Here is a 13,798-nt window from a genome sequence, read left to right on the forward strand (position 1 = left end):
TTCTGTGGCGCCGCGACCACCGCACCTGCGCCTTCTGTGGCGCCTCCGCACTGCGCCTTCTATGGCACCTCTGTGGCGTTTCCGCACTGCGCCTTCTATGGCGCCTACACACTGTGCCTTCTGTGGCGCCTCCGCACTGCGCCTTCTGTGGCGCCTCTGTGGCGTCTCCGCACTGCACCTTCTGTGGTGCCTCCGCACTACGCCTTCTGTGGCGCCTCCGCACTGCGCCTTCTGTGGCGCCTCTGCACTTCTGCAGCTGCAGCGCTCGAGAGATCACCCTTCACAGATTCGCTTTCAACTTCACTTTCATAGATCAAACTTTCAAAACAATAACCCAATATTTCAGATCTTAAGATATTAAATTGCAAGGATGAATTAGCCAAGTGATCTCCTTTGCTTTATATAGGCTTAGGCCTTTCACAATACCACGGGCCAAAACCATAGGATCAAAAAACTGTTGGACTAATACCATGAACCAACCATGAAAGTACGTGAGATCGACACTTTTGACGAAGTACCATGGTCCAAAACCATAGGTTCAAATACCAAGGACTAACTACCATGGACCAAAGGTAAGTTCTCCAACATATACGCGCTTTTCCTCATAGGTTCAAATACCAAGGACTAACTACCATGGACCAAAGGTAAGATCTCCAACATATACGCGCTTTTCCTCATAGGTTCAAATACCAAGGACTAACTACCATGGACCAAAGGTAAGTTCTCCAACATATACGCACTTTTCCTCATAGGTTCAAATACCAAGGACTAACTACCATGGACCAAAGGTAAGTTCTCCAACATATACGCGCTTTTCCTTGCATGAAAGTGCGTGAACTTTTTCTCTACATGAAATAAAATTTTCTCTGCATAAAAGTGCGTGAACTTTTCTCTACATGAAATAAACTTTTCTCTGCATAAAAGTGCGTGAACTTTTCTCTACATGAAATAAACTTTTCTTTGCATATAAGTGCGTGAACTTTTCTCTACACTATAATTTATTATTTGAGATGAGTGGGTTGCCATCAAGTACAACATATGTATCATAATGCCAACATTGAGCACAAGCAAGGTCTGCAAAATGATGTTCTAAAAGAAGAACATGACTCTATATATGAATCACAAATGACCTTCCTATCACCAATGACTTTTACATACATCCGTCTCCCAACCAAGTGGGGAAATTCCAAATTTGACTCATCCACCCAACCAAGTGGGGATATATCAATTGTTTATACATGTCAAAAACAAGAAACATTACATCATCCATCCCATGCATAGTGGGGTTACAAATTAGGTCATTTTCATGACCGTTACATTAAAATATATACATGACATATATAACAGAGACCAAATACCTCAAACAAGACCATGATAGTCATTAGCAACTATCATCAGCAGCATCTGTCAATCAGCATCCAAACCAGCAACCATGTTCTCCCCCTGAACCTATTCCACCTGAAATGAAATCTACACTGAGATATTCTAAGATAATGCCAACAATGTGTTATTAGAAGAATATGCTCCCCCTGAACCTGTGTCAGATGTTCACTGTCAGATATGATCATTTCATATATCAGAAGAGTTATCATGGCATCATCATCAATCAAATATATATCAAGTTATCAAAAACTTATGAGAGCCAACATATTTCCACATGTCATCAACAGGCTATAACCATCATCAAGCAGAGCAGATAATTCACTAAACCATATCAGACCCATTTCTCCTAAGTCTGGCTCATTGCTTTTCCTCAAACCAACATATACGTGATTGTACCCATAGAAACCAGCATATATACGTGACTACACTTCATGAAACTCGCGTATAACCACCTTTCTCTAAATAAGATAGGATTTAACAACAGGATGATGCATCAGCTACTCCCAGCTTTTGTCTGAGATATTCAAATGTCTCTCTGGGCAGTGGTTTAGTGAATATATCAGCAATCTATTCCTTGGAGGGAACATACTCCAATTTGGCCTTTTGTTAAAGCACGTGTTCACGTAGGAAATGATATTTGATGGGTATGTGCTTGGTCTTGGAGTGCATGAATGGATTCTTTGAAATATTGATGGCACTTGTATTATCACATAGGATGGAGATGGGTGGAGTACATGTCATCTAAATGTCTTGCAAGGTTTGCATCATCCAAAGTAGTTGTGTGTAGCAAGATGCAACAGCCACATATTCTGCTTCAGCTGTAGATAATGCAATTGAACTTTGTTTCTTTCTGAACCAAGACACTAACCTGGGACCTATATAGAATGCACTACCACTAGTGCTTTTTCTATCATCAACACTTCTTATCCAATATGCATCTGTATATGCATGAAGTGTAAGATCGGTATCTCTGGGATACCACAAACCAAAGTTCTGTGTTCCTTGGAGATATTTGAAAATCCTTTTAACTATCTCAAGGTGTGTTTCTTTAGGATTTCCTTTGAATCTTCCAACTATTCCCACTGCATGCATGATGTCCAGTCAGGTACCTGTTAGATAAAGAAGACTTCAAATCATGGACCTGTAAGTTGGTTTATGCACTGCTGTTGATTCATCATTTGAGCTAAGACTGCATCCTATTACCATTGGGGTACATACTGGTTTAGAATCTTCCATGCCGTACCTTTTCAATATTTGTTTGAGATATTTGGTTTGTAAGAGAAAAATACCATCTTTATTTTATTGAACTTGTAGACCAAGAAAATAGGTAAGCTCACCAAGCAAGGAAATTTCAAATTCTTGCTACATCACTAAGGCAAAATTCTGACTCATGGATTCTTCATTGCTACCAACAATAACATCAACATACACAACAATTATTAGCAATTTATCAGTGTCCATCTTTGTATATAGATTGTTGTCTGATGACCCCTTTAAAAAACCCTGTTGATGGAGATATTTGTCAAGACGGTAATACCAGGCCCTTGGAGCCTGTTTTAGACCATAGAGAGCCTTTATGAGTTTGCATACAAGTTTTGCATCATTTCCAAGAATGAATCTTTCTGGTTGTTCAATATAGACTTCTTCTTCTAAGTCTCCATTAAGAAAGGTAGATTTTACATCCATTTGGTATACTTTGAATTTCTGAAAACTAGAAAGAGAAAGAAACATTCTTATGGCTTCAAGTCTAGCAACAGGTGCAAAAGTTTCTTCAAAATCTATACCTTCTTGTTGAGCATATCCTTTGTAGATGAGTCTGGCCTTGTTTCTGATAACTTCTCCATTTTTGTTCATCTTGTTTTTGAATATCCATTTGGTTCCTATGATATTCTTATCATGAGGTCTAGGAACTAATTCCCAAGTATTATTGTTTTCAATTTGCTCAAGTTCTTCATTCATGGCCTTGACCCAACATTCATCTCTGCATGCTTCATTTACATTTTGAGGTTCAATGGAAGATAATAATGCTATATATCTTGAGGCTTCTGCAATAGTTCTTCTTGTTTGCACACCTGCCCCTTTTTCCCCCAAAATTTGATTTTCTGGATGATTTTTTTGAAAATACCTGGACGGAGTTTTTTCTTCTATCGTTATCTCTTCTTCTAGTGCTTCATTGTTTTCCTCTTCAGAATTAGTGTGATTTGATGTAGGAAAATAATCCTCATCTTCTTCATTGTCATAATATTCGGTTTTTATCTATTTTGGATTTTCGCATGCTTCATCAACCACAACATCAATACTTTCAATAATTTTCCCAAGTCTTTTATTATAACATTTATATCCTTTACTTAGGGAAGAGTAGCCAAGAAGAATACCTTCATTTGCTCTGGGTTCAAACTTACCAAGTTTTTCATTAGTCCTTTTGATGTAACATTTGCTTCCAAAGACTTTGAAGTATTTTACAGTAGGAGTCTTACCATACCAAAGCTCATGTGGAGTTTGAGTGCAGTTTACCCAAACATTTGCTTGGTTGAGAATAGTGACGGCGGCGAATGCAGCTTCACCCTAGAAGGTTGCAGGACTTCTAGATTCATCTAGCATAGCACGAGCCATTTTTTGAACAGTTTTGTTCATTCTTTCTACCACTCCATTTTGCTGAGGCGTCCTTGCAGTGGAGAATTGCCTTTTTATTCCATATTGTTCACAAAACTCAAAGAATTCATCTGAGGTAAATTCCCCTCCTCGATCAGATCTAAGGCATTTGATTTTGCGATCTGATTCATTTTCAACCAAGGCTTTGAAGGCTTTGAATTTTTCAAATGCTTCATATTTATTCTTTAAAAGACCTATCCAGCACATTCTAGAAAAATCATCAATGAACAATATAAAGTATTCTTCTCCACGAGGTGACTTTTTCCTTGATGGTCCACATAAATCAGTATGAACAAGTTCAAGAGGCTTACTAGTTGACCCTTCCTTTTCAATGAATTGAGATCTGGTTTGCTTACCGAATTGACATGATTTGCATATAGTACTTTTAGGAATGTTGATGTCTGGAAGATCACGAACAGCTTGGAATTTGCATGCTTTTCTTATTTGAGAAAAGCTTAGATGTCCCAATCTTCTGTGCCATAGCCAGTTTTCACCATTTTTGCTTAGATAGCATTTTTGTTGTCCTCCCTTGAGTATGTATAGGTTGTTTGGAGTTCTTGTGCCTTTAATCACGGTTTCTCCTATATCAAGCTCATGAACAACACATCCATTTGATTGAAACACTACTTCATTTCCTTGATCACACATTTGACTCACACTCAACAGGTTATGCTTTAAGCCATCAAGATACATAACATTCCTAGCTTTAACTTTTTCTTTCAAGAAAACAGAGCCTTTACCTTTTATGACGGCAGGAGTGTCGTTTCCAAATGAGACACTCTTTTCCTTTTCTAAGGCATTATATGAGTGTAGTTTTTCTTTGTCACCTATCATGTGTTTTGAGCATCCACTATCGATGTACCACTAATTTTCTTTTCCTTCTGCATACAAGGCTATACCACATCTTTCTGTTTGTGATTCTTTCTTTCTCCATATTTTGGGATTTAATGGAGTTTGCTCCTTTTGAGATATTTTCCGAAATTTACTCCTACATTCAGATTCTTCATGGCCAAAGTTGTTACAGATTGAGCATTCTATTTCATTTTCAAGAAGAAAAAAGTTATTATAGGAACTTTTCTTGATCCCTATCACATTCCTTTGATTTCGTGGTTCTCTAGTCATGATAGTTTTGTAAGAAACACATTGAGTAGCTTTATGTCCAAAATTATGGCATGAGAAACATTGACCATTAAAGAAGTTCCTGCGATTATCGAATCTACTGACCTGGTGATTGTAGTTTCTATTGATATTCATCTTTGAGGAAAATTGAGTACGATTTTCTTGAGGTTGGTTGTGGCTTCTGTTCATCCTTGAAGTAAATTGAGCCTGATTTACCTGGTGATCTTCTTTATGCCTTTGCTGACGATTGTCAAACTGTTCACTGCTCTTTGCTACATCAAGATAGCTTTTAATGGAGGTTGACGGCTTCTATGATTGAGATGCTTCTTCAGTATATCCAAGACCTGTCTTTATCAGAGGAGAACACTGGAATTTGATAATTTCATTTAAGGTTTCTGATCCTTTTGTAAATCTAAGATTGAGAGCTTTTGTTTTCTCAAGATCCTTTCTTAGGCCCACAATTTCACATTCTAGTTTTTCATTGTTTTTTTCTCTTTCAGCAAGTTGGTATGTCAAGGTATTTAAAATCATATTCTTTTCTTCTAAACAGATTTTGAGTTTAGATATTTCTTCATTTAGGTCATCTTCATCTAAAGCATCCAAAAAGTCATCATCTTCATAAGCCATCAAAAGTCTATAGTCATTATTATTTTCATCTTCATCATTATTTGATAGACCATCGCTATCTTCATGAGTATAGTAGCTCTTTTTACTTACACTTTGTTTTCTATTCCATTTTGCAGATTCCTTCCCTTTATCATATTTATCTTTATGATGACATTTGGCAGCATAATGACTAACTCTACCACATGCAAAACATTTGAAAGGTAGGTTACCTCTGAATCTTCCGAAACCCCATTGAAGCTTTTGGACAAAGTTTACTTCTTCTTCTGAAATATGTCTTGATTCATTAAGTTCTTCATTTCCTTTTGTTGAAGATTTAAATGTGGCTTCTCTCATATCTGATGGACCTCCTTTTCTCATCTCAAAAGCAGTTAATATTCCATGAAGCTGTGTCATAGTAATAGTCTGTAGATCATGCTCTTATTCTATGGTAGATACTTTTGATTCAAATTTAGCAGATAAGGATCTGAAAACTTTTTCAACTAAGGTAACTTCCTTTATCTCTTCACCCAGATTATTCATGCAATTAACAACCTCATCTATACACAAGAAGTAACTAGCTATACTTTCATCATTATGCATCTTGAGAGTTTCATATTGAATTCTGAGAGCTTGTAGTTTAGCATGTTTTACCTGAGAGTCTCCTTCGTAGCTTAGAATGATTTTGTCCCATACTTCTTTGGCTGATTTGAGATGCATAACTTTGACAAACGTTGATTGTGACAGACTTCCTAATAATGTATTGATAGACTTGACATTGGTTTCATATTGCTTTTTACCTATTGTATCTGTAGGAATTGCTGATGGAAATGTATATCCTCCTTCCATGATTTCCCGGACATCTGTTCCAAGAGATTGAAGATAGGTTGTGGTTCTTACCTTCCAATAAACGATGTTACTCTCATCAAAGATTGGTGGTCTGATGGATCCCCCGCTTTCTTGATTACTCATGATGATGGATCTACCTTCAAGCGATCAAGCTTCTTCTGAAGGACCTGCTCTGAAACCAATTGTAGGAAATAATACTGAGAGGGGGGGTGAATCAGTATTATCAGATTAATAATTTAATTTTCAAAACTTATTTGTATAAGCTACTTCAGCTCAGTTAACTAGCGTGTATACACAACTATACTTAATGAAACCAGCATATATGTAGAGATCTTTTGATTTACCCAAATTATCTTGTGTTGAACTTTAATCAGTATATCATAAATTCATTAGACAGTTTAGTAAAAGAAGAATAAAACATCACACATAAGAAACACACATAAACACCAAGATATAAGTTGGAAACCTAATGTGGGTGAAAACCTCCTGCTGCAATCGTCTCTGTCTTCTTTTAATAATATGAAAATTTTGTTTACAATTTTTGTACTGGTGCAACCTTATACCACTACGCAGGCTTCTACTTGTAGAAGGCTACAACCTTCTCTCATTCTCTAGCTTCTACTGGAAGGAAGCTACAACCCCCTAGCTCGTGTACTAGCTGATATGTTTACTAGTACGTAGGTGATGGCCTACAGAAGGCTACAACCTTCTCCTTTCTTCCAGGGACCACATTTCATAAATTTTTAGACTGGATCCATCAACAACATCGTTCAATCACCAAATATATCTGCATCAACCAATCTCCTATTGAACCAACCAAAACCAAGTCAATCAATCACTTTGACAACCCATCAATCTGATCTTTCATAATGTTGTCACCAGAATACAATAACCAGAACCCAAGCCAGAACCCAAAACACTACAACAACAAACAGAAGCAACTAAAACATAGATTATAAGGTATACGCTACTTTCTTGTGCTGAACCTGCGTGTATACGCACTTTCCTCAAAGCCAACCAGTGTATACATCTGCAAATATTAATTCATAATTCTGCAGCTATACCAGACTTCAGTTATACCTAGATCATATCATTTATAGAATAATATATGTGTCAGTATTTAGATCTAGAATATTCATGAGAAAAAACACATAATGGTAGTTCACTTTACACCTTAATATCCCAATCCATCATTAGATCTTATCCTCCATCAACTTCTAAGGTTCCTCCTTGGTTCAGATCCAGCAATGCACCATAACCCAATAACCTGCATACTAGATCTCACTCTTCATCAGATATTCAATGCTTGAGTGCCTTGGCCTAATGATCTTCTCCTCCTTTTATAGTTTTAGGCCTTTCTCAATACCATGGACCAAAACCACTTAGGACCAATACCTTGGATCAAATACCTAGGGTCAATACCTCAAACTCGATACCTTGGACCAATACCATGGATCAAAATAACATGGACCAAATGCTTCGGACCAAAAACTTAGTTTTCCAAGGCATACATGCTTTTCCTTTTGTGAAAGTGCGTGTGTATGTATACGCGATTTGTATACAGTGAACCCGTGTGTATACGCGGATTGGCCAATGGTGAACCTACGTATACCTCTCTTTCTTCATTCTCTGAAGTCTGATCTATAACTCTGAGCTGTTAACCTACTGTATTGTGATCTGTCATCTAAGAGAGTTTCCATCAAGGAAAATACCTGTGTCATAATGTCAACACCATGTTTAGTTCATAAAAATATTTTTCCCTGTCATCAAAGTACCTTTATGACAAATAGTTCTTATTAAATAGCTGCTCAAACTCACTCCAAGACAAATACTCTTCATGGATACACTTGACATTCTTCACATATTTCCACCAAATGTTTGCTTTACCTTTGAGACTGAAGGTAGCTACTCTATCTTTCATGTTCTCTGAATAATCATGCAACCTGAAGAACTTCCTCATGCCAAGCAACCATGTCTCTAATCGTGTGGTTTCTTCATTTCCCCTTCAAAAGTAGGTGGCTTGACTTTCTTAAATTCATCTAGAAAGTATCCCCTATCACTCCTCCTGTAAGGATGATACAGATGATGATCATAGTACCTATCTGAATCAGAACTAGAATCATACCTGTGTTCATCCCTTCTCCTCTCCAGAGTGTCCAACAATCTTCCATCTCGGATTGTGTCCTCTCTATATGATTGGTGACTACCATGCAATCTACTTCCATATGCCCCATTACTTTTTTTCTCCTACTCATGACTGATCTGAAGCGGCCCCTAATGCTGTAAATCCTATAAGATCTGAAGTATGACTACATTTACCTCTGCTAACTTTTCTTGTGAATGTATAATTCTGTCATTATCTGCCTTACAACTCCTTATCTCTTCCTTTAATATTTTCAGTGTCACTGCCAAATCGAAAGAGTTCCCAACACCATATTGCTCTTCAACTTCATAGGGGGAGTCTCTGTAGTCAACCATCTTGCTATCCATTTGATGTTCCTTCTTGCAAGGTATATCATGTCAGCTAAACCAAATCACAATAAACCAATGTACCTTAGTATAGCTCGGGGAGGATACCTTATCTGCAAGATCAACAGATCAGCCCGATACATGTATAACATAATCATAACAATATATAAAAATAGTACATAAGCATATAACCATGCAAATGTCATTCTATCTAGGGTTTAATCATCAATGCATGACCTTAACATGTCACACACTACAACCTGATGCATGACAACATCCACTACATCACGTTACACTTGACCACATGAAAATGCATAAGCATTACATAACCATACATACCATCAACTTATGAATGATGACATAAACTGTACCATTGTATGTGGATCATGCACAACCATAATGTAGACAACACACCAACTTACATGCGGATAGCACTCAAGCACGAGTACAAGCCATTCCCATACATAACGCATATAATCAAGCATAAATGAACAACACTTGTATGTAGCATCATTTAACCCAATACACAAGAATGATACATATGACCAAACATACAAGAATGTAACCAAGCAATCACATGTTGCATGTAAGTGATATATAACAACACATAACCAGTCATATATTCATAGCGATGCGTCCCACAAAAGCACGTTAAGTTCCACATGATGACATCACCACAACAATTATCAACACCATGAAATTGTAACAATATATGGAATGAAAGTGTGAGAGATACACATGCAACTGACATGCATGCATGACCAACACATAGCCCATCTAGTCTGATGGGTGAACCATGCTCTGATACCATTTTGTAACACCCTCCTCCCACATCTACCCAAGCAAATGGAAATCCAGGGTAAACATGCAATGAGAGACGAATATGATATGATTCGACCTCCTAAGTCACATTAAGGAAGTGGAGCCGATGGAAATACACCATACAGACATCCAACATCATCAACAAAAGCCTCAGAGGATAAGTTAGCCACTCAGACAACCTGTCCTTGAGCCCCACTATTGTTTTAGGTCTCTTGGGCCATATTTTCTCTTAGGCTATGGGAAAGGGAGTGACCAACAATCTAACATCTCTCTCACAGGCCTTCCTGCCAGCAAATGTGGACTAGAATTGCCAGTGTTGTCCTAGCGACCCTAGGTTTTAAGCCATTTTTTCAGGCTCAGAGCCCAGGTCACTGCCCAGAATTGATCCATCTCTTCAAATCAGTAAGATAACATGGAAATAACAGTACTAAAGAAAATAATTGTTCAAGACCTTTCCTAGACCCCTACTAGCCATGACAGGCATTTCGTCAAACATATTGTAAGTGTGTAATCTACAGGTGTAATTCACAATTATTAGCATAGGGGTCTCATACTTAGCTGAGAATCACAAAGAACCATTGATGCCTCAATGCATAAACTATAAGTCAATCCATTAGGTCATAGATACATTGATCATTCAATTATAATTAACATTATGAGAGCCACACATGGCTGTTGTCATAAAACACATACATAACCAGCATAATAGTAGCAGAAAATACTTATGAAAGTATAGTCATATAGACCACATATAACCCATAAAAATTCTCATAGAAATATAACGAGAAATAACCTTTCATTAATGATGAAAAATCAAAACCTTGGATGAGACGTCCACGTTCCACCCAACCATAGAATGGTTGAGCCAAATATATCTTCAGTGTTCACCTCCGTGCCATATTCCAAGCATGAATGTGGGATCTCGCAGAACACATCAATCAAAACTCATCCAGGGATTCCAGAGGCCATCCACCTCAACCCATTAAACAATGATTCCACCTCACGGTCGAACATCGCAAAACCATCATCACTTTGGTCTCCATCCAAGCCTTCTAGGGCTTCTAGAGCATTTGTTCCAACCAAGGCTTTGAGAAGTAGTAACTCAACCCACAGCTATCGTCAGGATTCCAGAGCATTTGTCCAACCAAGGTTTCTAGGACTAGTAACTCAACCCACAAAGGGATTCCTGAATATTTTTCCAACCAAGGCTTCAAGGACTAGTAACTCAACCCAAGCTATTACAAGGCTTCTAGGGCATTTTTCCAACCAGGGCTTCCAGAAACTCATAACTCAACCCAAGCTAAGGAAACATGAGAACCAACAAAAAAAACAATGAAAATAAATGCACAATCACCACGGCTATCCAGGAAATGGAAAGGCTAGGAAATCCATTGTGAATCCAGGCAATCCTCCATGCCAATGATAGATCACAACCAAGAAACTACATGCATGTGCCATGCATGTCGAAACTAGTGAAGAAATCATACATACAACTCGGTACGTGCAAGAAAATATGTTGTAGCTGCTGATCCTGATACATCCTTGCACTTTCTTTCTTTTCCTTTGCTTCCTTGCTCCAAAAATCCAAGTATGCCACACCCTCTAAGGGTGCTCTAAGGAAACTCTAAGTGTCCAAGAGTATGAGAGAGAGAATAATGAGAGAGAGCTCCAACATTGAACTGACAAAAGGTTACCAACTGATTCTTAGAATCCTTTTTATGGGTGAGGCCTCTATTTTCTTCATTTTCCATTATTTTCCTTCATTTTCCTCCTCACATGAAACCTGTGACCTTTCACCTCCCCTTTCTCCTAATTTCCATTATTTTCATAAATCAATGTGCCAAAAATGCCATTTTGCCTTTCCAAAGCCTTAGCCAATTTCCTTAGCTATAAACAACCAAATGAACCCCCCTAGGATGTCTTGCCCAGCATTCAGCTTTGAATAAGTGTCCCAACGGCCATGGTTATTATTTTTAAATTTTATTACATGGTATTTTCACCAAGGCTATTACTGCTAGAGGTTGAGCCTTAGTGAATTCTATGTGTTTGTTAGTTGTATATTTTTTAGCAAGTGAGCCAAAAACTCTTTTTTATCGCCATTGACTAAGGTAGGCTAACAAAAATAAAAATGTTAGAAAAACCATAGTTATGCTTATGTTAATATGCTAAAAGTAAAATCTGCAACACAATACCAATTTATTAGAAATATTGCATTCCAAATATGTAAATGACATAAAAGCATAAATAATGAGTATTAAACCTAAATGAAAAATCTTTTATTATGAATTAAATATATATAAAAAATACACGTGGAGAAAAATGTGTTGACGTGGGTTAGTACTTCCACCTCTATGGGAGGGTTATTTGTTCCCTTAGCTATTTTATTATGGCTTTATCTCTTCCTATTGGTATGCAAGTGAGCAAAGGATGTGGATGAACTCAGGTGGAGAGATTGAATGTCTTAGGAGGATAAGTTCCATGAAAAGAGAGGATCATATGATAAATGGTAAAGAAAAACCTCTCTATTTATAATAAAATATTAGATTAGATTTGATATGGTCAAATATTAAAATATTTGGTAGACCATATCAAGATCTAACTATTATTAGTACTTTATTATTTTTGGGAGAGGAAAAGATCAAAGAAATGGTCAATAATCTTTATTTACTTAAACTCATAAAATAATGATTAATTGAGTTAATTAAGAATTGTGGGTGAAATCCCCGTATGCGGGTGATTAGAGGCGCATTCACTGCGATGGGACTCGAGTGGGCGGAGCTGAGACGCCACCTGCCAGCCATGTACAGAGGACTAAAAGCCATGTGGAGGGAGGATCATCCGCAGGTGGGATTAATAGAGTGTAAGGGAATGTCTAAGGCCAACATTAATACGCCGTCTCTCCTCGCATGCGATGACTGTTATCGGCCCTCGGCTCCCATGAATGCCATAGTTATGGCGGGAGGGTATCGAGGTAGAGGAAATTGTTTATTAGCCAGTTTCTGCCATGGTTATACTTTGTTGTTTCTTATGTTGTTTTGGATGGTTGTGGATGCTGCTGGTGGAAAGGCTTCGTGGTGGTTGGGCTCTGGCTCTTATTCATAGTCCTCCACTGTGGTTTTGGGCACCCGTCCGCAGGCTTGTGTGTTCGGTCCGCGTTGCACCTCTCCTGTTGTTTGTGTTGTTTACATTCACGGTGTTGTCATGCCTCGGCTCCGCCAAAGGATGCTCAGCCGCAGAGGCTCAGCGCGGGGCGCTCCTTCACGCCCTTCCTCCGGTGACGCCGCCTCGAGTCAGGAACCTCGATCACACAGTGGAAGAGGGGGCATTCTGAGGCCCAGCCAATTCCTCGAACCCAGCTCTCCAGGCTCTTCGACTTCGCCCTCCTTCGGCTCTGCTATCTTCACCTTCAATTGCTCCCTTAATCGCCCTCGGATCACTGCACATGTTTCTATCCTCTTTCTAGAGGAAGCCCAAGAAGAGGGTGATCCCAAAGCTCCAATGCCAATTGCAGAGGTTGCCCATGAAGAGGGTGATCCCAGTGCTCCAATGCCAATTGCAGGCTTGCAGCGAGAGATGGAATCGCCGGCCAGCATTTTCAATGTCAATCCAATGGCGCCTGTTTCTCCGGTCACGCGCGAAAATGAGGCAACCCAAGCTCAGGACCTGGCTGAAGGGGGTTGGTGCAGGATCGTGGAGGAGATACCAGATGTTTAATCAATCTTTGCAACTTCTTAACAGGTTTTGCGTCCCAGTTGAAAGGGATTTTTTGTTAAATGTATCAAACTTAGTTTTTTCTATCGTGTTGAGGTCAATCTCTAGCTTTTGTTGTGTTTTCTCGCTCTTTGTGTTCTTCTGGATCCCCTGCGTGGGACTGCAAAACAAAATCTCATCCAATTTCTCA

This window comes from Pinus tabuliformis, chromosome 2_2 (genome assembly GCF_031772625.1).
Source record: "Pinus tabuliformis cultivar Carrire ecotype Pingquan chromosome 2_2, CPIR1, whole genome shotgun sequence".
NCBI lineage: Eukaryota > Viridiplantae > Streptophyta > Pinopsida > Pinales > Pinaceae > Pinus > Pinus tabuliformis.